We start from the raw sequence: 12,753 nt of genomic DNA on the forward strand, positions 1-12,753 counted from the left end.
AAACAGCTGTGATCACGTTAGTTTATTTCCACTGAGGTTCCACACCACCGTATATCATCTTTGAAAGTAGTGTCTTCTGGTGTTTGGTACGTACATAATGTCAGTCATTTCGCGTTATTGATGATAGATCGCGCAGTGATAATAAGGGGCAGAGTTGGGCAATTGATTAGTAAATGTACTTAGGAAATGTAAACTTTTCAATATAAAGGTTTTTGATCTACAATATATATATAAGCAGGAACAACGTTTATCATTTAGTGGTATTAGTTGCCTTAATCACTCGTTTATGTTTAGGTTGCAAATTATATGTTAAAGCCCATTAAGAGATCGTAAGATCTGCTTCAGGGGGTAGTCAGAAAGGGCCAAATATTCATTGCGCACATACATTTACACCCGCCTGGAGTAGCATCTTGGAACCTTCTCCCTTCTTCCTATCACAGTTTTTCATATCCTCGTTTCTTAGCCGCTTCTACTGAAGAGAACCTCCTCATCCGTTACCTTGCCAGTTCACCGAATTTTTAACATTCTTCTAAAGCGCCCTTTTCAAACGCTTAGATTCTCTTCTACACTCCTGGAAATGGAAAAAAGAACACATTGACACCGGTGTGTCAGACCCACCATACTTGCTCCGGACACTGCGAGAGGGCTGTACAAGCAATGATCACACGCACGGCACAGCGGACACACCAGGAACCGCGGTGTTGGCCGTCGAATGGCGCTAGCTGCGCAGCATTTGTGCACCGCCGCCGTCAGTGTCAGCCAGTTTGTCGTGGCATACGGAGCTCCATCGCAGTCTTTAACACTGGTAGCATGCCGCGACAGCGTGGACGTGAACCGTATGTGCAGTTGACGGACTTTGAGCGAGGGCGTATAGTGGGCATGCGGGAGGCCGGGTGGACGTACCGCCGAATTGCTCAACACGTGGGGCGTGAGGTCTCCACAGTACATCGATGTTGTCGCCAGTGGTCGGCGGAAGGTGCACGTGCCCGTCGACCTTGGACCGGACCGCAGCGACGCACGGATGCACGCCAAGACCGTAGGATCCTACGCAGTGCCGTAGGGGACCGCACCGCCACTTCCCAGCAAATTAGGGACACTGTTGCTCCTGGGGTATCGGCGAGGACCATTCGCAACCGTCTCCATGAAGCTGGGCTACGGTCCCGCACACCGTTAGGCCGTCTTCCGCTCACGCCCCAACATCGTGCAGCCCGCCTCCAGTGGTGTCGCGACAGGCGTGAATGGAGGGACGAATGGAGACGTGTCGTCTTCAGCGATGAGAGTCGCTTCTGCCCTGGTGCCAATGATGGTCGTATGCGTGTTTGGCGCCGTGCAGGTGAGCGCCACAATCAGGACTGCATACGACCGAGGCACACAGGTCCAACACCCGGCATCATGGTGTGGGGAGCCATCTCCTACACTGGCCGTACACCACTGGTGATCGTCGAGGGGACACTGAATAGTGCACGGTACATCCAAACCGTCATCGAACCCATCGTTCTACCATTCCTAGACCGGCAAGGGAACTTGCTGTTCCAACAGGACAATGCACGTCCGCATGTATCCCGTGCCACCCAACGTGCTCTAGAAGGTGTAAGTCAACTACCCTGGCCAGCACGATCTCCGGATCTGTCCCCCATTGATCATGTTTGGGACTGGATGAAGCGTCGTCTCACGCGGTCTGCACGTCCAGCACGAACGCTGGTCCAACTGAGGCGCCAGGTGGAAATGGCATGGCAAGCCGTTCCACAGGACTACATCCAGCATCTCTACGATCGTCTCCATGGGAGAATAGCAGCCTGCATTGCTGCGAAAGGTGGATATACACTGTACTAGTGCCGACATTGTGCATGCTCTGTTGCCTGTGTCTATGTGCCTGTGGTTTTGTCAGTGTGATCATGTGATGTATCTGACCCCAGGAATGTGTCAATAAAGTTTCCCCTTCCTGGGACAATGAATTCACGGTGTTCTTATTTCAATTTCCAGGAGTGTATTTTCGGTTTTCCTGCGGTTCATGATTCACTTTCATACAATGCTGTGCTCCACACGTACAGTCTCGGACATTTCTTCCTCAACGAGAGCTATGTTTCACACAAGTAGACTTTTCTTGGACAGTAATACACGCTTTGCTAGTGCGAGTCTGCTTTTTAAGTCATATTTTCGTCGTTCGTTGTGTGTTATTCTACGTCCGAGGTAGCAGAACACCTTTACTTCAACTGCTTTGTGGTCAATAATATTGATGCTAAGTTCATCGTTAATCTTACTAATGCTGCTCCCCGTTGCTTTTATTTTTTTTCGCTTTACTCTGAATGCATAGTATGTGCACATTAGACTGTTCATACCTTTCAGCAGACTCTACAGATCTTCCTTATTTTCGCAAGGACAGCAATGTCATCAGCGTATCTTCTCATTGAAATCCTTTGACCCTGAATTTTAATCCCATTCTTGAATCTTTTTTTTTTTATTTCCAGCATTACTGACTGAATAGTAGGACCGAAAGACTGCATGCTTGTGGTACACTCTTTTTAATCCGAACACTTGGTGATTGTCTTCCATGCTTATTGTCTCCCCTTGGTTTTTGAACAAACTGTGAAATACCTCACTCCTATTTTTCTCAGAATTTCCATCATCTCGAACCATCTAACATTGTCACACGCTTTTTCTAGGTCGAAAAATCCTATGAACTTTCTTACATTTTCTTCAGTCTTGCTTCCACTATCAAGCGCAACATCAGAACTACCTTCCGGTCCCTTTATCTTCCTAAGGCCAAAACGATCGTCATTTAGTACGAGGGCAGTTCAATAAGTAATGCAACACATTTTTTTTCTGAAACAGTGGTTGTTTTATTCAGCATTTAAATACACCAGGTTATTCCCCAATCTTTTAGCTACACAACACTATTTTTCAACGTAATCTCCATTCAATGCTATGGCCTTACGCCACCTTGAAATGAGGGCCTGTATGCCTGCACGGTACCATTCCACTGGTCGATGTCGGAGCCAACGTAGTACTGCATCAATAACTTCTTCATCATCCGCGTAGTGCGTCCCACGAGATTGCGTCCTTCATTGCGCCAAACATATGGAAATCCGACGGTGCGAGATCGGGGCTGTAGTGTGCATGAGGAAGAACAGTCCACTGAAGTTTTGTGAGCTCCTCTCGGGTGCGAAGACTTGTGTGAGGTCTTGCGTTGTCATGAAGAAGGAGAAGTTCGTTCAGATTTTTGTGCCTACGAACACGCTGAAGTCGTTTCTTCAGTTTCTGAAGAGTAGCACAATACACTTCAGAGTTGATCGTTTGACCATGGGGAAGGACATCGAACAGAATAACCCCTTCAGCGTCCCAGAAGACTGTAACCATGACTTTACCGGCTGAGGGTATGGCTTTAAACTTTTTCTTGGTAGGGGAGTGGGTGTGGTGCCACTCCATTGATTGCCGTTTTGTTTCAGGTTCGAAGTGATGAACCCATGTTTCATCGCCTGTAACAATCTTTGACAAGAAATTGTCACCCTCAGCCACATAACGAGCAAGCAATTCCGCACAGATGGTTCTCCTTTGCTCTTTATGGTGTTCGGTTAGACAACGAGGGACCCAGCGGGAACAAACCTTTGAATATCCCAACTGGTGAACAATTGTGACAGCACTACCAACAGAGATGTCAAGTTGAGCACTGAGTTGTTTGATGGTGATCCGTCGATCATCTCGAACGAGTGTGTTCGCACGCTCCGCCATTGCAGGGGTCACAGCTGTGCACGGCCGGCCCGCACGCGGGAGATCAGACAGTCTTGCTTGACCTTGCGGCGATGATGACACACGCTTTGCCCAACGACTCACCGTGCTTTTGTCCACTGCCAGATCACCGTAGACATTCTGCAAGCGACTATGAATATCTGAGATGCCCTGGTTTTCCGCCAAATGAAACTCGATCACTGCCCGTTGTTTGCAACGCACATCCGTTACAGACGCCATTTTAACAGATCTGTACAGCGCTGCCACCTGTCGGAAGTCAATGAAACTATACGAGACGAAGTGGGAATGTTTGAAAATATTCCACAAGAAATTTCCGGTTTTTTCAACCAAAATTGGCCGAGAAAAAAAATGTGTTGCATTACTTATTGAACTGCCCTCGTAGATCGTGAATTTTCTTTCCATTCTTCTGGATATTATCCTTACCAGCAGCTGGGATGCATGAGCTGTTAAGCTGACTGCGATAGTTCTCACACTCATTGGTCCTTGCTATCTTCGGAATTGAGAGGATGATGTTTTCCTCAAAATGTGAGGGTATATGTCCAGTCTCATAGATTTTACACATCAATCTCAATAGCCGCTCAGTTGCGCTTCTCCCCGCGATTCTAGAAATTCCAGAGGAATGTTACCTCTCTCCTTCTGGCTTATTTGAAGTCTTCCAAAGCTCGGTTGAACACTAATACTGCGTCCCCTGTGTCTTCCATGTCCACTGCAGGTTCTTCATCTATTACGTCATCTGGCAATTCCTATCCCTTGCGGAGGTACGCAATGCACTGTATTCTTTCCACAGATCCGCTCTCTCCTCTGAATTGAGCAGAGCTGTATTCGTCTTGCCTTTTTCGATTTCTTCATAGTTTCCTGCAGCCAATTCGCCTTATTTAATTCATTTGTTGAATTCCTGTCTTTCACGGAACGTTTTTGTACTTCCTTCTTTTGTCGATGTACTGAAGTATCTTTTACAAAAAATGGTTCAAATGGCTCTAAGCACTATGGGACCTAACACCTGAGGTCATCAGTCCCCTAGACTTAGAACTACTTAAACCTAACTAACCTAAGGATATCACACACATCCATGCCCGAGGCAGGATTCGAACCTGCGACCGTAGCAGCAGCGCGGTTCCGGACTGAAGCGCCTAGAACCGCTCGGCCACAGCGACCGGCTATCTTTTACAGCACACGGTATTGTCGCAGTAGCTTTGCTTGTGCCTACATTTGTCTCTGCAGCTTCTGTGATTATCCTTTTTAGAGACGTCTATTCCCCTTAAACTGAACTAAGGAAGAAGGAACATGAGAGCTGAACGTACCTACCGTAGCGCTGTCATTAGAGACGGAGCATAACCTCAGATTACAAAAGCGTAGGGAAGGAACTATCCCAGGGTTTTCCTGGACCGATTTACGGAAATCACGAAAACCTAAATGTTGATGGCCAGACGGGGATTTGAACTGTCGTGTGCCAACTCACTCGGTCTCAACACAGCTGGTTACTGTGACATTCATTATCTCAGTGACTACAGCCTTAAAGAATTTCAAGTACATCTCACCATTCTTCAGTTCTTCATCATCCCACTTCTTTCTACATTTCTGGAGGGTTCTTTTACACTTCAGAGTACTAGTTATTACTAAATCGCGAGCTGAATCTATATCTGGTCCTGTGTACGCCTTACAGTCCAATGTCTATTTCGGAATCTTTGTCTGATCATGACGTAATCCAGCTGAAATCTTTTCATGTCTGCGGTCATTTCTATACATACACCTCCTCCTCGTGTGATATTGAACAATGTAATTGCAATTACTATCTGGGATTTATTACAGAATTTAGTCATTCTCCTCTTTCATTCCTGCTGTCAAGCTCACATTCTCCCTCAACTCACTCTTTCACTCCTTTCCCTACTACCGTATTCCAGTCACTCATGAATATTACATTGAAACGCCAAAGAAACTGGTATACGCATGCGTATTCAAATACAGAGACAGGTAAACAGGCAGAATACGGCGCTGAGGTCGGCAAGGCCTATATATGACAAGTGTCTGGCGCAGTTAGATCGGTTACTGCTGCTACAATAGCAGGCTATCAAGATTTAAGTGAGTTTGAACATGGTATTACAGTCGGCGCACGGGCGATGGTACACAGCATCTCCGAAGCAGCGATGATGTGGGGATTTTCCCGTACGACCATTTCACGAGTGTACCGCGAATATCAGGAATCCGGTAAAACATCGACTTAAGAGAATGGTTTAACGTGACAGAAGTGCAACCCTTCCGCAAACTGCTGCAGATTTCAATTCTGGGACATCAACAAGTGTCAGCGTGCGAACCATTCAACGAAACATCACGATATGGGCTTTCGCAGCCGAAAGCCCACTCGTGTACCCTTGATGACTGCACGACACAAAGCTTTACGCCTCGCTTGGGCCTCACACCACCGACATTGATCTCTTGATGACTGGAAACATGTTGACTGGCCGGACGAGTCTCGTTTCAAATTGTATCGAGCAGATGGACGTGTGCAGGTATGTAGACAACCTCGTGAATGCATGGACCTTGCATGTCATCAGGGGACTGTTCAAACTGGTGGAGGCTCTGTAAAGGTGCAGTTGGAGTGATATGGGACCCTTAATACGTTTAGATACGACTCTGATAGGTGATACGTACGTAAGCATCCTGTCTGATCACCTGCATCCATTCATGTCCATTGTGCATTCAGACGGACTTGGACAATTCCAGCAGGACAATGCGACACCTCACACATTCAGAACTGCTCCAGGAACACTCTTTTGAGCTTAAACACTTCCGCTGGCCACCAGACTCCCCAGAAATGAGCGTTATTGAGCATATCTGGGTTGCCTTGCAGCGTGCTGTACAGAAGAGATCTCTACCCCCTCGTACTCTTTCGGATTTATGGACAGCCTTGCAGGATTCGTGGTGTCTGTTCCCTCCAGCAACACTGGAGACATTAGTCGAGTCCATGCCAAGTCGTGTTGCGCTACTTCTTCGTGCTCGCGAGGGCCCTACACGATATTAGGCAGGTGTACCAGTTTTTCTGGCTCTTCAGTGTATATCATCATCTCCCTTTATATATTGAGTTATCTGTTCAGTATCGTCATACACTTTCTCTACCTCTTCATCTTCTGCTTGTAACGTCGGTTTGTGTAACTGAGCTATTGATGTTGGCATTAGTTTGCTGTCGATTCTGCTGAGAACACCGCTGCGACTGAATTGTTCACCATAACCCTCTGTCTTGCCTTCCTATTCATAACTTATCCTACTTCTATTTTATCATTTCCTGCTGCTGTTCATACTACTCTATATTCGTCTGATCAGAAATAGTTACATGCTTTCCATTTCACTTCGCTGATCCTCACTATATCTAGACAGCCTTAGCATTACTCTTTTCAGATTTTATAGCTTCCCTAATTGAAACTGCTGTGTTAAAGCAAGACAGGCAGGCGACTGGTGGACAACTGGAAAGGAACTGAAGTGCGACTTGCATATGGCTGGCGAGTGAAGGGCGACTGGTAGGTGGAATACTGGAGGAGATTCGCAGAATATCTGCGGGAGACTGGCGAGAGACTGGCGGGGGACTGACCAATAAAATAAAAAGACTACAAGTCATTTGAACAGATGAGTGGTCAGACATCTTTTCTAGATTATTAAAGCCACAAGGGGGATTGTGAAGCGGCTCAGTCTGATAAGTGCAATAACCTAGAATGCACTAGAGAAAGATTCTTGGTTACGGATAATCTCGTGATCCAACTGTCTAGCACTTCCACCCTTGTTATGTGCCTATGTGCCACACAGTCTTTATGAATTGCCAGTGGCTTGATGCCTGAAATGGTAGTATTACAGACGATTTATTTTAATTATTGACTTATTTTATGCAGCAAGTTTCAGCTCATCAGGTCCTCTGTCACATGTAACCAAGTATTTTACTTAACGTTCATCATGATGAGCAAGTTCCAAGATTAATGTGGCAGACAACTCGCAGGTGACTGGAGGGTGACTGCTAGGCAACTGGAGATATGCTTGTTGGCGGATGGCTGTTGGGTGACTGGTGGCAAACTGGCTTGGGAATATCGGGGGACTGGCCCTAAAATTGATGATACGCTGTATTTGACTAGGTTAGTGGTCAATTTCACTACATTTTGTTCCCCAGCGCAATTACAGCTTATCCCAAATTGTTACTACAAAGCATTTGGATAAGTGAGTGGATAGTCTGTAGGTGGTTTTGCACAGGTTGTTAAAGCAAGCACTGGAATTTGAAGCAACTGTATCTGATAAATGGTAACACCTATCGTGCACAATAAAAAGATCATCTTTCTTGGATGATTTGCTGGTCCATTTGTATAGTAGTTATGACCCCTGCACTGCATCACCGACGAATTGCAAGTTGATCTTGCTCTTGATGCCTGAAACGATCTGCTATGTGACAGGCTTGCAGCTGTTTGGGTACCGGCTGGCAGCTGGTGGGTGACTGGCAGGCAACTAATGAGCTACTGGAAACCCATTGGCCAGAGATGGTAAGAGACTTGTAGGCGACTGTAGGTCATAGCTACAAAATTGATACCACAAAGCACTTAGACACGTGACTGGTCAACTTCGAGGTTATAGTGTCCATGTTATAATGCTACCGATAGGACTGTGAAACAGCTTATGCTGATAAACCAAACCATATAGTCTGCACTAGAGACATATTGTCGTCTATCGATTCTGGTCCCTTGTTGTGCGAGAAAGGTGGTGCAGTGCTAACATACTGGATTGGCATTCGGGAGGATGACGGTTCAAACCCGCTTCCTGCCATCGTGATACAGATTTTCCATGATTTCCCTAAATCGCTTCAGGCAAACGCCGGGATAGTTCCTTTGAAAGGGCACTGCCGACTTCCTTCCCCATCCCCCCTTACTCCAATGGGACCGATGATCTCGCTGTTTGGTCCCTTCCCCCAAATCAACCAACCAACCTCTTGTTGTACCCCACTCAGTTCATGAATTGGCAATGGATTTTAAAACCTAAATCGATAGTACTACAAATGTTTTCCGTTATTTATTGATATAAGGTAGAAGACGAGTGAGAGAGTGGTGGAAGTTTGATGGTTGACTGGCGAGAGACTGATGGGTAACTTGCAGGAGACTGGTGGGAGTCTAGTCGGCGATTGTCAGGGAACTGGTAGGAGACTATCCTCTCAGAAACTTCTTAGAAAATTAAGGCATATATTAGATACTAGTAGACTTCCTTTGTCTCTCATAGCCTTCTACTTACGTTCTCACTGCTTTGTCCATTATGTGTTATTTCGCTTCCAACTTGTAGAGTTCCTTCGCTTCGTCTAATATGTGGTCCCCAATTTTGATAAATTTATCACTAATTTCATCTCTGCTATTCTCATTACTTCCGTCTTTCTTGGTTTCCTCTCAGACCTCACTTTGTGTCCATCATTACATTCAGCAGGTCCTACAAGTATTCCTCACTTTTACTGACGATGGTATTGTCATCAGCGATTCTCATCATTAATAACTTTTCTCCTTCAATTTTAATCCCACTTTTGAAAGTTTCTTTTGTTTCAATCATTGCTTTTTGTATATACAGACTGAATAGTAATTGACAATGACTGCATCATTGTCTTGTCATCTTCTAAATCCAAGTACCTCTTTCTTTGTCTTATTGTTCTCTCTTGGCTGTTGTAGATACTGCTTAATACCCATCTTTCCCTATACTCTACACCTTCGTTTCAGACTAGTTAAAACTCGTTGTCGCACTTTACACTCTAGACTGATTTTTTTTTATATCAGCGAATCCTAAGGAAGTGTCTTGTTTTTTTTTTTTTTTTTTTTTTTTTTTTAATGTCTGGCTTACATTATCAATCACAGCGACAGAACATCCTCTCTGATATTATTGCTTTATCTTAAGCCAAAGCCAATCTTAAGCCAAATGATCGTTTGATAGTTCCTGAATTTTCTTTTCCATTTTCAAATTGTTTCTATAGGTGAAATGGATAGAAGACAATATCCTTTAACGTCAGTCAAGACATGTTGCTCCTATAGCCCTTCGTGTTAACTGTACCACTCATCCATCACCGAGGGTTGGTTTTGTTCCTATTATCGCTCACTGCTGATTCCTCTCACATGTTTACTTTCATCGCTTTGGACGCTCTTATTATACGAAATGGAAGTCTTGTAAGTAGGCTGTTTAGGTTTTCTTATTGGTAACGCCACGTAGCGCTCTGTATGAAAATCACTGGCTGTTCTGTGTGCAGTCTGTGTCTAGTTTGCATTGTTGTCGGCTATTGTAGTGTTGGGCTGTTGGCTGTTAACAGCGCGTAGCGTTGCGCAGTTGGAGGTGAGCCGCCAGCAGTGGTGGATGTGGGGAGAGAGATGGCGGAGTTTTGAAATTTGTAAGACTGGATGTCATGAACTGCTATATATATTATGACTATTAAGGTTACTTCGTTGAACTGACAGTTCTCCACCTATACCCTCTCGTTGGAACTCGGAGAGCACTACTTGGCCTTAGCTCCGTGTCGACAGTTGAAAGATTGTATACGTACGACACGTTCTGGCCAAGTGGAAGGTAATTTTTTCGTCTTTTTTTGTGATAACGGAAAACAATGACAACCAAGTATAGTCTTACAAATGTATTGCATTCACAAATATAAGGTTTCCTATGCTTTTTACAATTACAGGACTTCCTTGTTGAATTTACAATATAGTGTATGAGAGTGTATCCATTGTATCCAAATTATTATTAAGGTAGGGGTAGCATCAAAGTTTCGATGTAAGCCACCGGTGCACAGCGTGATACCACGAAAGATTTTTCTTTCCAACAGTCAAAGTGACAGCAAATTTTTTGATTCCATCAAAAGCAGCCTGGACAACTAGCACACGGAGCTATCGGATGGAATAACTAATGGGGAACACATAGGAAGAGTAGAACTTCGTAAATGTTTCCCTTTCGAAGCTCTTTTGAAGAGCGCTGTTGTGTTCTCGTATCCGCCAAGCGAATCGCCTTGTGCACAAACTTTGGCTATTTGCATTCAATTTATTTCAACACAATCGGGCAAACTATTCAGCATACGAGCAGTATCTGCCACGGTACACATACCTACTAATCGGAAACTTTCTTAAACACGTCTTCGATGCACAGATTGAGAAGCAGAGGAGGTACAAAGTAACTCTGTCTTACACGCCTCGCAATCGGAGTACATCTCTTTTGGCCATTTTAGTGACGCACTACCCAGGTGTGGGAGTGCCACAAGGCAGTTTCTGAGAAAAATGGTCAGTGGACGAAAGAACATAGCGGACGACGGCAAACCGTACACAAAATCCGAAAAGGACAAACCGACACGAATCCAAACGTGAAGCCATGAATCGTCAACAGCGTACGAACAAAACCCGAACAGCAAACCGAGAGAAATAACAAAGAACAAGTGTATGTGTGCAGACGGTAAGATCGGTGACTGGAAAGCTTCGGATACAACAACACAGCTGACCAAGAAACGCGCGCGTATTTTCCTCCTAGGCTACTCCACCAGAGAATTTTGCCATCTGATTCGGTGGCCACGCTCCCGCGGAGTGGCCATGAATCCATACGACACTGGTGTGTTCATCTCGACATCGATGTACGAATCCAGCGACGACACTAAATCCGTCTCCCTTCTAATAACCGCATATGTTCCGCAACGACGAGACCCGTGTTTCGCCTGCTGGGGCAATGGGAAGCGTTACTTTGGTATCGCTGCCAGTGGCTCCAGTACCTCAGTTTTCAGAGCTTTAATCGCTGTGGCGTCTTGTTCACTTCCTGCCTCGTCCACTTGAGGCATCTGTTGCTACTGAGGTACTGAGACGGCAGAGCTGTTGACGTTACCATTAATGACGGCAGTGCGCAGGTCGTAATGACGCTGTGGCCACATCCAGCGTAAGAACCTAGGAGCAGCGCAACATGCTTCTACGTTCCATTGGAGCTTATAGAACATCTCCTCGAGGGGCACTACTGATACTCATGGGGGTGTGTCCCCTGGATATTAAAATTCGGGAACAGGTGGCTTGGTATTGAGTAAAAATGGGAGAAATAGAAAAAAACTGAGAGCATTTTGGGGGTGCAGGTGTGGGATAAATTTTGCAATTAAAAGAAGAAGTGAAGAGCTATGGCAAGAACTCTGGGACAGAGAGGAAACACTCAGAAGGACTTACCAACTGCTCCCGAACATCAAAGAACGTCTCCAACTCTTTTCAACCAAGTAAGGGACTGCTGCACTTCCTCACAGGTCATGGACTGTATCCGGCATATCTTCGCCGGTTCGGGAAAAGGGCAACCCCTTCGTGTGACTGCGGAGACGAATTGGGTACTCCTGACCACGTGATCTACTAGTGTCCTATCTTCGATGACGTAGCCACTGACCTAAGACACCAGCTACCAAACAATGACACCTATCACTTAACCAGAAACCTGACCACATTTGAGATCATAAACCGCCTTGCCAGCGAGGTATCGGCAAAAGTCCTGCGAGAATATCGTAGGGAAAACATATGATCACGACTAGACTCAATGCGACTTATCCCACTCCGCCAGGGCGTGGATTGGCCAATCGCCGTGACAGTAGGAATCCGCCACGTCCTGGAACAGGGGGAAGGTGAGCAAACACCCGAACTTGACAACTGCACATCGATAGTGACCTAGTAAATAGATAATTCTCACAAGGGAACCTCCCCATCGCACCCCCCTCAGATTTAGTTATAAGTTGGCACAGTGGATAGGCCTTGTAAAACTGAACACAGATCAATCGAGAAAACAGGAAGAAGTTGTGTGGAACTATGAAAAAATAAGCAAAATATACAAACTGAGTAGTCCATGTGAAACATAAGCAACATCAAGGATAAAGTGAACTCAGGAGCGCCGTGGTCCCGTGGTTAGCGTGAGCAGCTGCGGAACGAGAGGTCCATGTTTCAAGTCTTCCCTCTAGTGAGAAGATTAATTTTTTATTTTCAGTTGATGTGACAAACTCTTATGTTTTCATCACTT

This window comes from Schistocerca nitens, chromosome 1, assembly GCF_023898315.1.
Source record: "Schistocerca nitens isolate TAMUIC-IGC-003100 chromosome 1, iqSchNite1.1, whole genome shotgun sequence".
Lineage (NCBI taxonomy): Eukaryota > Metazoa > Arthropoda > Insecta > Orthoptera > Acrididae > Schistocerca > Schistocerca nitens.